This window comes from Schistocerca gregaria, unplaced genomic scaffold, assembly GCF_023897955.1.
Source record: "Schistocerca gregaria isolate iqSchGreg1 unplaced genomic scaffold, iqSchGreg1.2 ptg000073l, whole genome shotgun sequence".
Lineage (NCBI taxonomy): Eukaryota > Metazoa > Arthropoda > Insecta > Orthoptera > Acrididae > Schistocerca > Schistocerca gregaria.
This window is the reverse complement of record NW_026061709.1, coordinates 1,569,271-1,590,403: the sequence shown is the minus strand read 5'-3', so window position 1 is coordinate 1,590,403 and position 21,133 is coordinate 1,569,271.

Sequence of the window (21,133 nt, the reverse complement as noted above, 5' to 3'; positions counted from 1 at the left end):
GATGAAACACAGAAAATTCATCGGGATTGAATACAACAGTCACCATGCGCACTTTCCTTTATGGGAGTAATGACTCAAACAGTCTACGCTTTGATCGTTCCCTGAAATACCAGTAGTAGATTCCGATGCACATCTGGAGGCATTCTGTAATCTGTGGACTATCAGAGTGTTGATGAAACACAGAAAATGCATCGGGATTGAATACAACAGTCACCATGCGCACTTTCCTTCATGGGATGTATGTCTCAAACAGTCTAGGCTTTGATCGTTCCCTGGAAGACCAGTAGTAGTTTCCGATGCTCCTCTGGATGTATTCTGTAATCTGTGGAGTATTACACTGTTGATGAGACACAGAAATTGCATCGGGATTGAATACAACATTCACCATGCGCACTTTCCTCCATGGGAGTAATGTCTCTAAAAGTTTCCGCTTTTATCGTTCCCTGGAAGACCAGTAGTAGTTTCCGATGCACATCTGGTGGCAATCTGTAATCTGTGGACTATCAGAGTGTTCATGAACCACAGAAATTGCATCGGAAATGAATACAACGGTCAACATGCGCACTTTCCTCTACGGGAGGTATGTCTCCAACAGTCTACGCTTTGATCGTTCCCTGCAGGACCAGTAGTAGTTTCCGATGCACATCTGGAGGCATTCTGTAATCTGTGGAGTATCAGAGTGTTGATGAAACACAGAAATTGCATCGGGATTGAATACAACAGTTACCATGCGCACTTTCCTCCATGGGAGTAATGTCTCAGACAGTCTACGCGTTGATCGCTCCCTGGAAGACCAGTAGTAGTTTCCGATGCACATCTGGACGCATTCTGTAATCTGTGGACTATCAGATTGTTGATGAAACACACAGAATGCATCGAGATTGAATACAACAGTCACCATGCGCACTTTCCTTCATGGGAGTAATGTCTCAAGGAGTTTACGCTTGGATCGTTCCCTGGAAGTCCAGTAGTAGTTTCTGATGCACATCTGGAGGCATTCTGTAATCTGTGGACTATCAGAGTGTTGATGAAACACAGAAGTTGCATCGAAATTGAATACAACAGACACCATGCGCACTTTCTTCCATGGGAGTAATGTCTGAAACAGTCTACGATTTCATCGTTCCCTGGAAGACCAGTAGAAATTTCCGATGAACATCTGGAGGCATTCTGTAATCTGTGGACTATCAGAGTGTTAATGAAACACAGAAATTGCATCGGGATTGAATACAACAGTCACCATGCGCACTTTCCTCCACAGCAGTAATGTCTCAAACAGTCTACGTTTTGATCGTTAACTGGAAGACGAGTAGTAGTTTCCGATGAACATCTGGAGGCATTCTGTAATCTGTGGACTATCAGAGTGTTGATGAAACACAGAAATTGCATCGGGATTGAATACAACAGTCACAATGCGCACTTTCCTTTATGGGAGTAACGACTCAAACAGTCTACGCTTTGATCGTTCCCTGAAAGACCAGTAGTAGTTTCCGATGCACATCTGGAGGCATTCTGTAATCTGTGGACTATCAGAGTGTTGATGAAACACAGGAAATGCATCGGGATTGAATACAACAGTCACCATGCGCACTTTCCTTCATGGGATGTATGTCTCAAACAGTCTAGGCTTTGATCGTTCCCTGGAAGACCAGTAGTAGTTTCAGATGCTCCTCTGGAGGTATTCTGTAAACTGTGGAGTATTACACTGTTGATGAGACACAGAAATTGCATCGGGATTGAATACAACAGTCACCATGCGCACTTTCCTCTATGGGAGTAATTCTCAAACAGTCTACGCTTTGATCGTTCCCTGGAAGACCAGTAGTAGTTTCCGATGCACATCTGGTGGCATTCTGTAATCTGTGGACTATCAGAGTGTTGATGAAACACGGAAAATGCATCGGGATTTAATACAACAGTCACCATGCGCACTTTCCTTCATGGGAGTAATGTCTCAAGGAGTTTACGCATTGATCGTTCCCTGGAAGTAGAGTAGTAGTTTCTGATGCACATCTGGAGGCATTCTGTAATCTAGGGGCTATCAGAGTGTTGATGAAACACAGAAATTGCATCGAAATTAAATACAACAGTCACCATGCGCACATTCTTCCATGGGAGTAATGTCTGAAACAGTCTACGCTTTGATCGATCCCTGGAAGACCAGTAGTAGTTTCCGATGCACATCTGGAGGCATTCTGTAATCTGTGGAGTATCAGAGTGTTGATGAAACACAGAAATTGCATCGGCGTTGAATTCAACTGTCAGCATGCGCACATTCCTCCACTGGAGGTATGTCTCAAACAGTCTACGCTTTGATCGTTCCCTGGAAGACCAGTAGTAGTTTCCGATGCACATCTGGAGGCATTCTATAATGTGTGGAGTATTAGACTGTTGATGAGACACAGAAATTGCATCGGGATTGAATACAACAGTCACCATGCGCACTTTCCTCCATGGGAGTAACTCTCAAACAGTCTACGCTTTGATCGTTCTCTGGAAGACCAGTAGTAGTTTCCGATGCACATCTGGTGGCATTCTGTAATCTGTGGACTATCAGAGTGTTGAAGAAACACAGAAATTGCATCGGGATTGAAAACAACAATCACCATGCGCACTTTCCTATACGGGAGGTATGTCTCAAACAGTCTACGCTTTGATCGTTCCCTGGAAGACCAGTAGTAGTTTCCAATGCACATCTGGTGGCATTCTGTAATCTGTGGACTATGAGAGTGTTGATGAAACACAGAAATTGCATCGGGATTGAATACAACAGTCACCATCCGCACTTTCCTCCATGGGAGTAATGTCTGAAACAGTCTACGCTTCGATCGTTCCCAGGAAGACCAGTAGTAGTTTCCTATGCACATCTCATGGCATTCTGTAATCTGTGGACTATCAAAGTGTTGATGAAACAGAGGAAATGCATCGGGATTTAATACAACATTCACCATGCGCACTTTCCTCCATTGGAGTAATGTCTCAAGGAGTTTACGCTTTGATCGTACTCTGGAAGTCAAGTAGTAGTTTCCGATGCACATCTGGAGGCATTCTGTAATCAGTGGACTATCAGAGTGTTGATGAAACACGGAAATTGCATCGAAATTGAATACAACAGTCACCATGCGCACTTTCTTCCATGAGAGGAATGTCTGAAACAGTCTACGCTTTGATCGTTCCCTGGAAGACCAGTAGTAGTTTCCGATGCACATCTGGAGGCATTCTGTAATCTGTGGAGTATCAGAGTGTTGATGAAACACAGAAACTTCATCGGGATTGAATACAACAGTCACCATGCGCACTTTCCTCCATGGGAGTAATGTCTCAGACAGTCTACGCTTTGGTCGTTCCCTGGAAGACCAGTAGTAGTTTCCGATGCACATCTGGAGGCATTCTGTAATCTGTGGACTATCAGATTGTTGATGAAACACAGAAAATGCATAGAGATTGAATACAACAGTCACCATGCGCACTTTCCTTCATGGGAGTAATGTCTCAAGGAGTTTACACTTGGATCGTTCCCTGGAAGTCCAGTAGTAGTTTCTGATGCACATCTGGAGGCATTCTGTAATCTGTGGACTATCAGAGTGTTGATGAAACACAGAAATTGCATCGAAATTGAATACAACAGTCACCATGCGCACTTTCTTCCATGGGAGTAATGTCTGAAACAGTCTACGGTTTCATCGTTCCCTGGAAGACCAGTAGAAATTTCCGATGAACATCTGGAGGCATTCTGTAATCTGTGGACTATCAGAGTGTTGATGAAACACAGAAATTGCATCGAAATTGAATACAACAGTCACCATGCGCACTTTCTTCCATGGGAGTAATGTCTGAAACAGTCTACGGTTTCATCGTTCCCTGGAAGACCAGTAGAAATTTCCGATGCACATCTGGTGGCATTCTGTAATCTGTAGGCTATCAGAGTGTTGATGAAACACTGAAATTGCATCGGGATTGAATACAACATTCACTATGCGCACTTTCCTCCATGGGAGTAATGTCTCTAAAAGTTTTCGCTTTTATCGTTCCCTGGAAGACCAGTAGTAGTTTCCGATGCACATCTGGAGGCTTTCTGTGATCTGTGGACTATCAGATTGTTGATGAAACACAGAAATTGCATCGGGATTGAATACAACAGTCACCATGCGCACTTTCCTCCATGGGAGTATCCCTCAGTCTATGCTTTGATCGTTCCCTGGAAGACCAGTAGTAGTCTCCGATGCACATCTGGTGGCATTCTGTAATCTGTGGACTATCAGAGTGTTGATGAACCACAGAAATTGCATCGGAAATGAATACAACGGTCAACATGCGCACTTTCCTCCACGGGAGGTATGTCTCTAACAGTCTACGATTTGATCGTTCCCTGCAGGACCAGTAGTAGTTTCCGATGCACATCTGGTGGCATTCTGTAATCTGTGGACTATCAGAGTGTTGATGAACCACAGAAATTGCGTCGGAAATGAATACAACAGTCACCATGCGCACTTTCCGCCACGGCAGTAATGTCTCAAACAGTCTACGTTTTGATCGTTCCCTGGAAGACGAGTAGTAGTTTCCGATGAACATCTGGAGGCATTCTGTAATCAGTGGACTATCAGAGTGTTGATGAAACACAGAAATTGCATCGAAATTGAATACAACAGTCACCATTCGCACTTTCTTCCATGGGAGTAATGTCTGAAACAGTCTACGCTTTGATCGTTCCCTCAAGACCAGTAGTAGTTTCCGATGCACATCTGGAGGCATTCTGTAATCTGTGGAGTATCAGAGTGTTGATGAAACACAGAAAATTCATCGGGATTGAATACAACAGTCACCATGCGCACTTTCCTCCATGGGAGTAATGTCTCAAGGAGTTTACGCTTGGATCGTTCCCTGGAAGACCAGTAGTAGTTTCCGATGCACATCTGGAGACATTCTATAATGTGTGGAGTATTAGACTGTTGATGAGACACAGAAATTGCATCGGGATTGAATACAACAGTCACCATGCGCACTTTCCTCCATGGGAGTAATTCTCAAACAGTCTACGCTTTGATCGTTCTCTGGAAGACCAGTAGTAGTTTCCGATGCACATCTGGTGGCATTCTGTAATCTGTGGACTATCAGAGTGTTGAAGAAACACAGAAATTGGATCGGGATTGAAAACAACAATCACCATGCGCACTTTCCTATACGGGAGGTATGTCTCAAACAGTCTACGCTTTGATCGTTCCCTGGAAGACCAGTAGTAGTTTCCAATGCACATCTGGTGGCATTCTGTAATCTGTGGACTATGAGAGTGTTGATGAAACACAGAAATTGCATCGGGATTGAATACAACAGTCACCATCCGCACTTTCCACCATGGGAGTAATGTCTGAAACAGTCTACGCTTCGATCGTTCCCAGGAAGACCAGTAGTAGTTTCCTATGCACATCTCATGGCATTCTGTAATCTGTGGACTATCAAAGTGTTGATGAAACAGAGGAAATGCATCGGGATTGAATACAACATTCACCATGCGCACTTTCCTCCATTGGAGTAATGTCTCAAGGAGTTTACGCTTTGATCGTACTCTGGAAGTCAAGTAGTAGTTTCCGATGCACATCTGGAGGCATTCTGTAATCAGTGGACTATCAGAGTGTTGATGAAACACAGAAATTGCATCGAAATTGAATACAACAGTCACCATGCGCACTTTCTTCCATGAGAGGAATGTCTGAAACAGTCTACGCTTTGATCGTTCCCTGGAAGACCAGTAGTAGTTTCCGATGCACATCTGGAGGCATTCTGTAATCTGTGGAGTATCAGAGTGTTGATGAAACACAGAAACTTCATCGGGATTGAATACAACAGTCACCATGCGCACTTTCCTCCATGGGAGTAATGTCTCAGACAGTCTACGCTTTGGTCGTTCCCTGGAAGACCAGTAGTAGTTTCCGATGCACATCTGGAGGCATTCTGTAATCTGTGGACTATCAGATTGTTGATGAAACACAGAAAATGCATAGAGATTGAATACAACAGTCACCATGCGCACTTTCCTTCATGGGAGTAATGTCTCAAGGAGTTTACACTTGGATCGTTCCCTGGAAGTCCAGTAGTAGTTTCTGATGCACATCTGGAGGCATTCTGTAATCTGTGGACTATCAGAGTGTTGATGAAACACAGAAATTGCATCGAAATTGAATACAACAGTCACCATGCGCACTTTCTTCCATGGGAGTAATGTCTGAAACAGTCTACGGTTTCATCGTTCCCTGGAAGACCAGTAGAAATTTCCGATGAACATCTGGAGGCATTCTGTAATCTGTGGACTATCAGAGTGTTGATGAAACACAGAAATTGCATCGGGATTGAATACAACAATCACCATGCGCACATTCCTCCACGGGAGTAATGTCTCAAACAGTCTACGCTTTGATCGTTCCCTGGAAGACCGGTAGTAGTTTCCGATGCACATCTGGTGGCATTCTGTAATCTGTAGGCTATCAGAGTGTTGATGAAACACTGAAATTGCATCGGGATTGAATACAACATTCACTATGCGCACTTTCCTCCATGGGAGTAATGTCTCTAAAAGTTTTCGCTTTTATCGTTCCCTGGAAGACCAGTAGTAGTTTCCGATGCACATCTGGAGGCTTTCTGTGATCTGTGGACTATCAGAGTGTTGATGAAACACAGAAATTGCATCGGGATTGAATACAACAGTCAACATGCGCACTTTCCTCCACGGGAGGTATGTCTCTAACAGTCTACGATTTGATCGTTCCCTGCAGGACCAGTAGTAGTTTCCGATGCACATCTGGTGGCATTCTGTAATCTGTGGACTATCAGAGTGTTGATGAACCACAGAAATTGCGTCGGAAATGAATACAACAGTCACCATGCGCACTTTCCGCCACGGCAGTAATGTCTCAAACAGTCTACGTTTTGATCGTTCCCTGCAAGACGAGTAGTAGTTTCCGATGAACATCTGGAGGCATTCTGTAATCAGTGGACTATCAGAGTGTTGATGAAACACAGAAATTGCATCGAAATTGAATACAACAGTCACCATTCGCACTTTCTTCCATGGGAGTAATGTCTGAAACAGTCTACGCTTTGATCGTTCCCTCAAGACCAGTAGTAGTTTCCGATGCACATCTGGAGGCATTCTGTAATCTGTGGAGTATCAGAGTGTTGATGAAACACAGAAAATTCATCGGGATTGAATACAACAGTCACCATGCGCACTTTCCTCCATGGGAGTAATGTCTCAAGGAGTTTACGCTTGGATCGTTCCCTGGAAGACCAGTAGTAGTTTCCGATGCACATCTGGACGCATTCTGAAATCTGTGGACTATCAGAGGGTTGATGAAACACAGAAACTGCATCTGGATTGAATACAACAGTCACCATGCGCACTTTCCTTTATGGGAGTAATGACTCAAACAGTCTACGCTTTGATCGTTCCCTGAAAGACCAGTAGTAGTTTCCGAAGCACATCTGGAGGCATTCTGTAATCTGTGGACTATCAGAGTGTTGATGAAACACAGATAATGCATCTCGATTGAATACAACACTCACCATGCGCACTTTCCTTCATGGGATGTATGTCTCAAACAGTCTAGGCTTTGATCGTTCCCTGGAAGACCAGTAGTAGTTTCCGATGCTCCTCTGGAGGTATTCTGTAATCTGTGGAGTATTAGACTGTTGATGAGACACAGACATTGCATCGGGATTGAATACAACAGTCACCATGCGCACTTTCCTCTATGGGAGTAATTCTGAAACAGTCTACGCTTTGATCGTTCCCTGGAAGGCCAGTAGTAGTTTCCGATGCACATCTGGTGGCATTCTGTAATCTGTGGACTATCAGAGTGTTGATGAAACACGGAAAATGCATCGGGATTTAATACAACAGTCACCATGCGCACTTTCCTTCATGGGAGTAATGTCTCAAGGAGTTTACGCTTTGATCGTTCCCTGGAAGTAGAGTAGTAGTTTCTGATGCACATCTGGAGGCATTCTGTAATCTGTGGGCTATCAGAGTGTTGATGAAACACAGAAATTGCATCGAAATTGAATACAACAGTCACCATGCGCACATTCTTCCATGGGAGTAATGTCTGAAACAGTCTACGCTTTGATCGATCCCTGGAAGACCAGTAGTAGTTTCCGATGCACATCTGGAGGCATTCTGTAATCTGTGGAGTATCAGAGTGTTGATGAAACACAGAAATTGCATCGGGATTGAATACAACAGTCACCATGCGCACTTTCCTCCATGGGAGTAATGTCTCAGACAGTCTACGCTTTGGTCGTTCCCTGGAAGACCAGTAGTAGTTTCCGATGCACATCTGGAGGCATTCTGTAATCTGTGGACTATCAGATCGTTGATGAAACACAGAAAATGCATAGAGATTGAATACAACAGTCACCATGCGCACTTTCCTTCATGGGAGTAATGTCTCAAGGAGTTTACACTTGGATCGTTCCCTGGAAGTCCAGTAGTAGTTTCTGATGCACATCTGGAGGCATTCTGTAATCTGTGGACTATCAGAGTGTTGATGAAACACAGAAATTGCATCGAAATTGAATACAACAGTCACCATGCGCACTTTCTTCCATGGGAGTAATGTCTGAAACAGTCTACGATTTCATCGTTCCCTGGAAGACCAGTAGAAATTTCCGATGAACATCTGGAGGTATTCTGTAATCTGTGGAGTATCAGAGTGTTGATGAAACACAGAAATTGCATCGGGATTGAATACAACAGTCACTATGCGCACATTCCTCCACGGGAGTAATGTCTCAAACAGTCTACGCTTTGATCGTTCCCTGGAAGACCGGTAGTAGTTTCCGATGCACATCTGGAGTCTTTCTGTGATCTGTGGACTATCAGAGTGTTGATGAAACACAGAAATTGCATCGGGATTGAATACAACAGTCACCATGCGCACTTTCCTCCATGGGAGTATCCCTCAAACAGTCTATGCTTTGATCGTTCCCTGGAAGACCAGTAGTTGTTTCCGATGCACATCTGGTGGCATTCTGTAATCTGTGGACTATCAGAGTGTTGATGAACCACAGAAATTGCATCGGAAATGAATACAACGGTCAACATGCGCACTTTCCTCCACAGGAGGTATGTCTCTAACAGTCTACGCTTTGATCGTTCCCTGCAGGACCAGTAGTAGTTTCCGATGCATATCTGGTGGCATTCTGTAATCTGTGGACTATCAGAGTGTTGATGAAACACAGAAATTGCATCGGGATTGAATACAACATTCACCATGCGCACTTTCCTCCATGGGAGTAATGTCTCTAAAAGTTTTCGCTTTTATCTTTCTCTGGAAGACCAGTAGTAGTTTCCGATGCACATCTGGAGGCTTTCTGTGATCTGTGGACTATCAGAGTGTTGATGAACCACAGAAATTGCGTCGGAAATGAATACAAATGTCACTATGCGCACTTTCCGCCACGGCAGTAATGTCTCAAACAGTCTACGTTTTGATCGTTCCCTGGAAGACGAGTAGTAGTTTCCGATGAACATCTGGAGGCATTCTGTAATCAGTGGACTATCAGAGTGTTGAAGAAACACAGAAATTGCATCGAAATTGAATACAACAGTCACCATTCGCACTTTCTTCCATGGGAGTAATGTCTGAAACAGTCTACGTTTTGATCGTTCCCTGGAAGACCAGTAGTAGTTTCCGATGCACATCTGGAGGCATTCTGTAATCTGTGGAGTATCAGAGTGTTGATGAAACACAGAAACTTCATCGGGATTGAATACAACAGTCACCATGCGCACTTTCCTCCATGGGAGTAATGTCTCAGACAGTCTACTCTTTGATCGTTTCCTGGAAGACCAGTAGTAGTTTCCGATGCACATCTGGAGGCATTCTGTAATCTGTGGACTATCAGATTGTTGATGAAACACAGAAAATGCATCGAGATTGAATAGAACAGTCACCATGCGCACTTTCCTTCATGGGAGTAATGTCTCAAGGAGTTTACGCTTGGATCGTTCCCTGGAAGTGCAGTAGTAGTTTCTGATGCACATCTGGAGGCATTCTGTAATCTGTGGACTATCAGAGTGTTGACGAAACACAGAAATTGCATCGAAATTGAATACAACAGTCACCATGGGCACTTTCTTCCATGGGAGTAATGTCTGAAACAGTCTACGATTTCATCGTTCCCTGGAAGACCAGTAGAAATTTCCGATGAACATCTGGAGGCATTCTGTAATCTGTGGACTATCAGAGTGTTGATGAAACACAGAAATTGCATCGGGATTGAATACAACAGTCACCATGCGCACTTTCCTCCACAGCAGTAATGTCTCAAACAGTCTACGATTTGATCTTTAACTGGAAGACGAGTAGTAGTTTCCGATTAACATCTGGAGGCATTCTGTAATCTGTGGACTATCAGAGTGTTGATGAAACACAGAAATTGCATCGGGATTGAATACAACAGTCACCATGCGCACATTCCTCCACGGGAGTAATGTCTCAAACAGTCTACGCTTTGATCGTTCCCTGGAAGACCGGTAGTAGTTTCCGATGCACATCTGGTGGCATTCTGTAATCTGTAGACTATCAGAGTGTTGATGAAACACAGAAATTGCTTCGGGATTGAATACAACATTCACCATGCGCACTTTCCTCCATAGGAGGAATGTCTGAAACAGTCTACGCTTTGATCGTTCCCCGGAAGACCAGTAGTAGTTTCCGATGCACATCTCTTGGCATTCTGTAATCTGTGTACTATCAGAGTGTTGATGAAACACTGAAAATGCATCGGGATTGAATACAACAGTCACCATGCCCAATTTCCTCCATGGGAGAAATGTCTCAAAGAGTTTACGCATTGATCGTTTTCTGGAAGTCCAGTAGTAGTTTACGATGCACATCTGGGAGCATTCTGTAATCTGTGGACTATCAGAGTGTTGATGAAACACAGAAATTGCATCGGGATTGAATACAACAGTCACCATGCGCACATTCCTCCATAAAAATAATGTCTCAAAGAGTCCACGCTTTGATCGTTCCCTGGAAGACCAGTAGTAGATTCCGATGAACATCTTGAGGCATTCTGTAATCTGTGCACTATCAGAGTGTTGATGAAACACAGAAATTGCAATTGGATTGAATACTACAGTCAAAATGCGCACTTTCCTATATGGGAGTAATGTCTCTAACAGTCTACGATTTGATCGTTAGCTGGAAGACCAGTAGTAGTTTCCGATGCACATCTTGAAACATTCTGTAACCTGTGGACTATCAGAGTGTTTATGAAACACAGAAATTGCATCGGGATTGAATACAACAGTCAACATGCGCACTTTCCTCCATGGGAGTAATGTCTCAAACAATCTACGCTTTTGATCGTTCCCTGGAAGACCAGTAGTAGTTTGCGATGCACATCTGGTGGCATTCTGTAATCAGTGGACTATCAGAGTGTTGATGAAACACAGAAATTGCATCGAAATTGAATACAACAGTCACCATGCGCACTTTCTTCCATGAGAGTAATGTCTGAAACAGTCTACGCTTTGATCGTTCCCTGGAAGACCAGTAGTAGTTTCCGATGCACATCTGGAGGCATTCTGTAATCTGTGGAGTATCAGAGTGTTGATGAAACACAGAAACTTCATCGGGATTGAATACAACAGTCACCATGCGCACTTTCCTCCATGGGAGTAATGTCTCAGACAGTCTACGCTTTGGTCGTTCCCTGGGAGACCAGTAGTAGTTTCCGATGCACATCTGGAGGCATTCTGTAATCTGTGGACTATCAGATTGTTGATGAAACACAGAAAATGCATAGAGATTGAATACAACAGTCACCATGCGCACTTTCCTTCATGGGAGTAATGTCTCAAGGAGTTTACACTTGGATCGTTCCCTGGAAGTCCAGTAGTAGTTTCTGATGCACATCTGGAGGCATTCTGTAATCTGTGGACTATCAGAGTGTTGATGAAACACAGAAATTGCATCGAAATTGAATACAACAGTCACCATGCGCACTTTCTTCCATGGGAGTAATGTCTGAAACAGTCTACGGTTTCATCGTTCCCTGGAAGGCCAGTAGAAATTTCCGATGAACATCTGGAGGCATTCTGTAATCTGTGGACTATCAGAGTGTTGATGAAACACAGAAATTGCATCGAAATTGAATACAACAGTCACCATTCGCACTTTCTTCCATGGGAGTAATGTCTGAAACAGTCTACGCTTTGATCGTTCCCTCGAAGACCAGTAGTAGTTTCCGATGCACATCTGGAGGCATTCTGTAATCTGTGGACTATCAGAGTGTTGATGAATCACAGAAATTGCGTCGGAAATGAATACAACAGTCACCATTCGCACTTTCTTCCATGGGAGTAATGTCTGAAACAGTCTACGCTTTGATCGTTCCCTCGAAGACCAGTAGTAGTTTCCGATGCACATCTGGAGGCATTCTGTAATCTGTGGAGTATCAGAGTGTTGATGAAACACAGAAAATTCATCGGGATTGAATACAACAGTCACCATGCGCACTTTCCTTTATGGGAGTAATGACTCAAACAGTCTACGCTTTGATCGTTCCCTGAAAGACCAGTAGTAGTTTCCGATGCACATCTGGAGGCATTCTGTAATCTGTGGACTATCAGAGTGTTGATGAAACACAGATAATGCATCTCGATTGAATACAACAGTCACCATGCGCACTTTCCTTCATGGGATGTATGTCTCAAACAGTCTAGGCTTTGATCGTTCCCTGGAAGACCAGTAGTAGTTTCCGATGCTCCTCTGGAGGTATTCTGTAATCTGTGGAGTATTAGACTGTTGATGAGACACAGAAATTGCATCGGGATTGAATACAACAGTCACCATGCGCACTTTCCTCTATGGGAGTAATTCTCAAACAGTCTACGCTTTGATCGTTCCCTGGAAGGCCAGTAGTAGTTTCCGATGCACATCTGGTGGCATTCTGTAATCTGTGGACTATCAGAGTGTTGATGAAACACGGAAAATGCATCGGGATTTAATACAACAGTCACCATGCGCACTTTCCTTCATGGGAGTAATGTCCCAAGGAGTTTACGCTTTGATCGTTCCCTGGAAGTAGAGTAGTAGTTTCTGATGCACATCTGGAGGCATTCTGTAATCTGTGGGCTATCAGAGTGTTGATGAAACACAGAAATTGCATCGAAATGGAATACAACAGTCACCATGCGCACATTCTTCCATGGGAGTAATGTCTGAAACAGTCTACGCTTAGATCGATCCCTGGAAGACCAGTAGTAGTTTCCTATGCACATCTCGTGGCATTGTGTAATCTGTGGACTATCAAAGTGTTGATGAAACAGAGAAAATGCATCGGGATTGAATACAACATTCACCATGCGCACTTTCCTCCATTGGAGTAATGTCTCTAGGAGTTTACGCTTTGATCGTACTCTGGAAGTCAAGTAGTAGTTTCCGATGCACATCTGGAGGCATTCTGTAATCAGTGGACTATCAGAGTGTTGATGAAACACAGAAATTGCATCGAAATTGAATACAACAGTCACCATGCGCACTTTCTTCCATGAGAGTAATGTCTGAAACAGTCTACGCTTTGATCGATCCCTGGAAGACCAGTAGTAGTTTCCGATGCACATCTGGAGGCATTCTGTAATCTGTGGAGTATCAGAGTGTTGATGAAACACAGAAACTTCATCGGGATTGAATACAACAGTCACCATGCGCACTTTCCTCCATGGGAGTAATGTCTCAGACAGTCTACGCTTTGGTCGTTCCCTGGAAGACCAGTAGTAGTTTCCGATGCACATCTGGAGGCATTCTTTAATCTGTGGACTATCAGATCGTTGATGAAACACAGAAAATGCATAGAGATTGAATACAACAGTCACCATGCGCACTTTCCTTCATGGGAGTAATGTCTCAAGGAGTTTACACTTGGATCGTTCCCTGGAAGTCCAGTAGTAGTTTCTGATGCACATCTGGAGGCATTCTGTAATCTGTGGACTATCAGAGTGTTGATGAAACACAGAAATTGCATCGAAATTGAATACAACAGTCACCATGCGCACTTTCTTCCATGGGAGTAATGTCTGAAACAGACTACGATTTCATCGTTCCCTGGAAGACCAGTAGAAATTTCCGATGAACATCTGGAGGTATTCTGTAATCTGTGGACTATCAGAGTGTTGATGAAACACAGAAATTGCATCGGGATTGAATACAACAGTCACCATGCGCACTTTCCTCCATGGGAGTATCCCTCAAACAGTCTATGCTTTGATCGTTCCCTGGAAGACCAGTAGTAGTTTCCGATGCATATCTGGTGGCATTCTGTAATCTGTGGACTATCAGAGTGTTGATGAACCACAGAAAATTCATCGGGATTGAACTCAACAGTCACCATGCGCACTTTCCTCCATGGGAGTAATGTCTCAGACACTCTACGCTTTGATCGTTCCCTGGAAGACCAGTAGTAGTTTCCGATGCACATCTGGACGCATTCTGTAATCTGTGGACTATCAGAGTGTTGATGAAACACAGAAATTGCATCGAAATTGAATACAACAGCCACCATTCGCACTTTCTTCCATGGGAGTAATGTCTGAAACAGTCTACGCTTTGATCGTTCCCTGGAAGACCAGTAGTAGTTTCCGATGCACATCTGGAGGCATTCTGTAATCTGTGGAGTATCAGAGTGTTGATGAAACACAGAAAATTCATCGGGATTGAACTCAACAGTCACCATGCGCACTTTCCTCCATGGGAGTAATGTCTCAGACACTCTACGCTTTGATCGTTCCCTGGAAGACCAGTAGTAGTTTCCGATGCACATCTGGACGCATTCTGTAATCTGTGGACTATCTGATTGTTGATGAAACACAGAAAATGCATCGAGATTGAATACAACAGTCACCATGCGCACTTTCCTTCATGGGAGTAATGTCTCAAGGAGTTTACGCTTGGATCGTTCCCTGGAAGTCCAGTTGTAGTTTCTGATGCACATCTGGAGGCATTCTGTAATCTGTGGACTATCAGAGTGTTGATGAAACACAGAAATTGCATCGAAATTGAATACAACAGTCACCATGCGCACTTTCTTCCATGGGAGTAATGTCTGAAACTGTCTACGATTTCATCGTTCCCTGGAAGACCAGTAGAAATTTCCGATGAACATCTGGAGGCATTCTGTAATCTGTGGACTATCAGAGTGTTGAGGAAACACAGAAATTGCATCGGGATTGAATACAACAGTCACCATGCGCACTTTACTCCACAGCAGTAATGTCTCAAACAGTCTGCGTTTTGATCGTTAATTGGAAGACGAGTAGTAGTTTCCGATGAACATCTGGAGGCATTCTGTAATCTGTGGACTATCAGAGTGTTGATGAAACACAGAAATTGCATCGGGATTGAATACAACAGTCACCATGGACACATTCCTCCACGGGAGTAATGTCTCAAACAGTCTACGCTTTGATCGTTCCTTGGAAGACCGGTAGTAGTTTCCGATGAAAATCTGGTGGCATTCTGTAATCTGTAGACTATCAGACTGTTGATGAAACACAGAAATTGCATCGGGATTGAATACAACATTCACCATGCGCACTTTCCTCCATGGGAGTAATGTCTCTAAAAGTTTTCGCATTTATCTTTCCCTGGAAGACCAGTAGTAGTTTCCGATGCACATCTGGAGGCTTTCTGTGATCTGTGGACTATCAGAGTGTTGATGAACCACAGAAATTGCGTCGGAAATGAATACAACAGTCACTATGCGCACTTTCCGCCACGGCAGTAATGTCTCAAACAGTCTACGTTTTGATCGTTCCCTGGAAGACGAGTAGTAGTTTCCGATGAACATCTGGAGGCATTCTGTAATCAGTGGAGTATCAGAGTGTTGATGAAACACAGAAACTTCATCGGGATTGAATACAACAGTCACCATGCGCACTTTCCTCCATGGGAGTAATGTCTCAGACAGTCTACTCTTTGATCGTTTCCTGGAAGACCAGTAGTAGTTTCCGATGCACATCTGGAGGCATTCTGTAATCTGTGGACTATCAGATTGTTGATGAAACACAGAAAATGCATCGAGATTGAATACAACAGTCACCATGCGCACTTTCCTTCATGGGAGTAATGTCTCAAGGAGTTTACGCTTGGATCGTTCCCTGGAAGTGCAGTAGTAGTTTCTGATGCACATCTGGAGGCATTCTGTAATCTGTGGACTATCAGAGTGTTGACGAAACACAGAAATTGCATCGAAATTGAATACAACAGTCACCATGCGCACTTTCTTCCATGGGAGTAATGTCTGAAACAGTCTACGATTTCATCGTTCCCTGGAAGACCAGTAGAAATTTCCGATGAACATCTGGAGGCATTCTGTAATCTGTGGACTATCAGAGTGTTGATGAAACACAGAAATTGCATCGGGATTGAATACAACAGTCACCATGCGCACTTTCCTCCACAGCAGTAATGTCTCAAACAGTCTACGATTTGATCTTTAACTGGAAGACGAGTAGTAGTTTCCGATTAACATCTGGAGGCATTCTGTAATCTGTGGACTATCAGAGTGTTGATGAAACACAGAAATTGCATCGGGATTGAATACAACAGTCACCATGCGCACATTCCTCCACGGGAGTAATGTCTCAAACAGTCTACGCTTTGATCGTTCCCTGGAAGACCGGTAGTAGTTTCCGATGCACATCTGGTGGCATTCTGTAATCTGTAGGCTATCAGAGTGTTGATGAAACACAGAAATTGCTTCGGGATTGAATACAACATTCACCATGCGCACTTTCCTCCATGGGAGTAATGTCTCTAAAAGTTTTCGCTTTTATCGTTCCCTGGAAGACCAGTAGTAGTTTCCGATGCACATCTCTTGGCATTCTGTAATCTGTGTACTATCAGAGTGTTGATGAAACACTGAAAATGCATCGGAATTGAATACAACAGTCACCATGCCCAATTTCCTCCATGGCAGAAATGTCTCAAAGAGTTTACGCATTGATCGTTTTCTGGAAGTCCAGTAGTAGTTTACGATGCACATCTGGAAGCATTCTGTAATCTGTGGACTATTAGAGTGTTGATGAAACACAGAAATTGCATCGGGATTGAATACAACAGTCACCATGCGCACATTCCTCCATAAAAATAATGTCTCAAAGAGTCCACGCTTTGAACGTTCCCTGGAAGACCAGTAGTAGATTCCGATGAACATCTTGAGGCATTCTGTAATCTGTGCACTATCAGAGTGTTGATGAAACACAGAAATTGCATCGGGATTGAATACAGCAGTCACCATGCGCACTTTCCTCCACGGCAGTAATGTCTCAAACAGTCTACGTTTTGATCGTTCCCTGGAATAGGAGTAGTAGTTTCCGATGCACATCTGGTGGCATTCCGTAATCTGTGGACTATCAGAGTGTTGATGAAACACAGAAATTGCATCAGGATTGAACACAACAGTCACCATCCGCACTTTCCTCCATAGGAGGAATGTCTGAAACAGTCTACGCTTTGATCGTTCCCCGGAAGACCAGTAGTAGTTTCCGATGCACATCTCTTGGCATTCTGTAATCTGTGTACTAACAGAGTGTTGATGAAACACTGAAAATGCATCGGGATTGAATACAACAGTCACCATGCCCAATTTCCTCCATGGGAGAAATGTCTCAAAGAGTTTACGCATTGATCGTTTTCTGGAAGTCCAGTAGTAGTTTACGATGCACATCTGGGAGCATTCTGTAATCTGTGGACTATTAGAGTGTTGATGAAACACAGAAATTGCATCGGGATTGAATACAACAGTCACCATGCGCACATTCCTCCATAAAAATAATGTCTCAAAGAGTCCACGCTTTGATCGTTCCCTGGAAGACCAGTAGTAGATTCCGATGAACATCTTGAGGCATTCTGTAATCTGTGCACTATCAGAGTGTTGATGAAACACAGATATTGCAATTGGATTGAATACTACAGTCAAAATGCGCACTTTCCTATATGGGAGTAATGTCTCTAACAGTCTACGATTTGATTGTTAGCTGGAAGACCAGTAGTAGTTTCCGATGCACATCGTGAAACATTCTGTAATCTGTGGACTATCAGAGTGTTTATGAAACACAGAAATTGCATCGGAATTGAATACAACAGTCAACATGCGCACTTTCCTCCATGGGAGTAATGTCTCAAACAATCTACGCTTTTGATCGTTCCCTGGAAGACCAGTAGTAGTTTGCGATGCACATCTGGTGGCATTCTGTAATGTGTAGACTGTCAGAGTGTTGATGAAACACAGAAATTGCATCGGGATTGAATACAACATTCACCATGCGCACTTTCCTCCATGGGAGTAATGTCTCTAAAAGTTTTCGCTTTTATCTTTCCCTGGAAGACCAGTAGTAGTATCCGATGCACATCTGGAGGCTTTCTGTGATCTGTGGACTATCAGAGTGTTGATGAACCACAGAAATTGCGTCGGAAATGAATACAACAGTCACCATGCGCACTTTCCGCCACGGCAGTAATGTCTCAAACAGTCTACGTTTTGATCGTTCCCTGGAAGACGAGTAGTAGTTTCCGATGAACATCTGGAGGCATTCTGTAATCAGTGGACTATCAGAGTGTTGATGAAACACAGAAATTGCATCGAAATTGAATACAACAGTCACCATTCGCACTTTCTTCCATGGGAGTAATGTCTGAAACAGTCAACGCTTTGATCGTTCCCTGGAAGACCAGTAGTAGTTTCCGATGCACATCTGGAGGCATTCTGTAATCTGTGGAGTATCAGAGTGTTGATGAAACACAGAAACTTCATCGGGATTGAATACAACAGTCACCATGCGCACTTTCCTCCATGGGAGTAATGTCTCAGACAGTCTACTCTTTGATCGTTCCCTGGAAGACCAGTAGTAGTTTCCGATGCACATATGGAGGCATTCTGTAATCTGTGGACTATCAGATTGTTGATGAAACACAGAAAATGCATCGAGATTGAATAGAACAGTCACCATGCGCACTTTCCTTCATGGGAGTAATGTCTCAAGGAGTTTACGCTTGGATCGTTCCCTGGAAGTGCAGTAGTAGTTTCTGATGCACATCTGGAGGCATTCTGTGATCTGTGGACTCTCAGAGTGTTGATGAAACACAGAAATTGCATCGGGATTGAATACAACAGTCACCATGCGCACTTTCCTCCATGGGAGTATCCCTCAAACAGTCTATGCTTTGATCGTTCCCTGGAAGACCAGTAGTAGTTTCCGATGCACATCTCTTGGCATTCTGTAATCTGTGTACTATCAGAGTGTTGATGAAACACTGAAAATGCATCGGGATTGAATACAACAGTCACCTTGCCCAATTTCCTCCATGGGAGAAATGTCTCAAAGAGTTTACGCATTGATCGTTTTCTGGAAGTCCAGTAGTAGTTTACGATGCACATCTGGAAGCATTCTGTAATCTGTGGACTATTAGAGTGTTGATGAAACACAGAAATTGCATCGGGATTGAATACAACAGTCACCATGCGCACATTCCTCCATAAAAATTATGTCTCAAAGAGTCCACGCTTTGAACGTTCCCTGGAAGACCAGTAGTAGATTCCGATGAACATCTTGAGGCATTCTGTAATCTGTGCACTATCAGAGTGTTGATGAAACACAGAAATTGCATCGGGATTGAATACAGCAGTCACCATGCGCACTTTCCTCCACGGCAGTAATGTCTCAAACAGTCTACGTTCCGATCGTTCCCTGGAAGACGAGTAGTAGTTTCCGATGCACATCTGGTGGCATTCCGTAATCTGTGGACTATCAGAGTGTTGATGAAACACTGAAAATGCATCGGGATTGAATACAACAGTCACCATGCCCAATTTCCTCCATGGGAGAAATGTCTCAAAGAGTTTACGCATTGATCGTTTTCTGGAAGTCCAGTAGTAGTTTACGATGCACATCTGGGAGCATTCTGTAATCTGTGGACTATTAGAGTGTTGATGAAACACAGAAATTGCATCGGGATTGAATACAACAGTCACCATGCGCACATTCCTCCATAAAAATAATGTCTCAAAGAGACCACGCTTTGATCGTTCCCTGGAAGACCAGTAGTAGATTCCGATGAACATCTTGAGGCATTCTGTAATCTGTGCACTATCAGAGTGTTGATGAAACACAGAAATTGCAATTGGATTGAATACTACAGTCAAAATGCGCACTTTCCTATATGGGAGTAATGTCTCTAACAGTCTACGATTTGATCGTTAGCTGGAAGACCAGTAGTAGTTTCCGATGCACATCTTGAAACATTCTGTAATCTGTGGACTATCAGAGTGTTTATGAAACACAGAAATTGCATCGGGATTGAATACAACAGTCAACATGCGCACTTTCCTACATGGGAGTATCCCTCAAACAGTCTATGCTTTGATCGTTCCCTGGAAGACCACTAGTAGTTTCCGATGCACATCTGGTGGCATTCTGTAATCTGTGGACTATCAGAGTGTTGATGAACCACAGAAATTGCATCGGAAATGAATACAAGGGTCAACATGCGCACTTTGCTCCACGGGAGGTATGTCTCTAACAGTCTACGCTTTGATCGTTCCCTGCAGGACCAGTAGTAGTTTCCGATGCACATCTGGTGGCGTTCTGTAATCTGTGGACTATCAGAGTGTTGATGAAACACAGAAATTGCATCGGGATTGAACACAACAGTCACCATCCGCACTTTCCTCCATGGGAGTAATGTCTGAAACAGACTACGCTTTGATCGTTCCCTGAAAGACCACGCTTTGATCGTTCCCTGCAGGACCAGTAGTAATTTACGATGCACATCTGGAGGCATTCTGTGATCTGTGGACTCTCAGAGTGTTGATGAAACACAGAAATTGCATCGGGATTGAATACAACAGTCACCATGCGCACTTTCCTCCATGGGAGTATCCCTCAAACAGTCTATGCTTTGATCGTTCCCTGGAAGACCAGTAGTAGTTTCCGATGCACATCTCTTGGCATTCTGTAATCTGTGTACTATCAGAGTGTTGATGAAACACTGAAAATGCATCGGGATTGAATACAACAGTCACCATGCCCAATTTCCTCCATGGGAGAAATGTCTCAAAGAGTTTACGC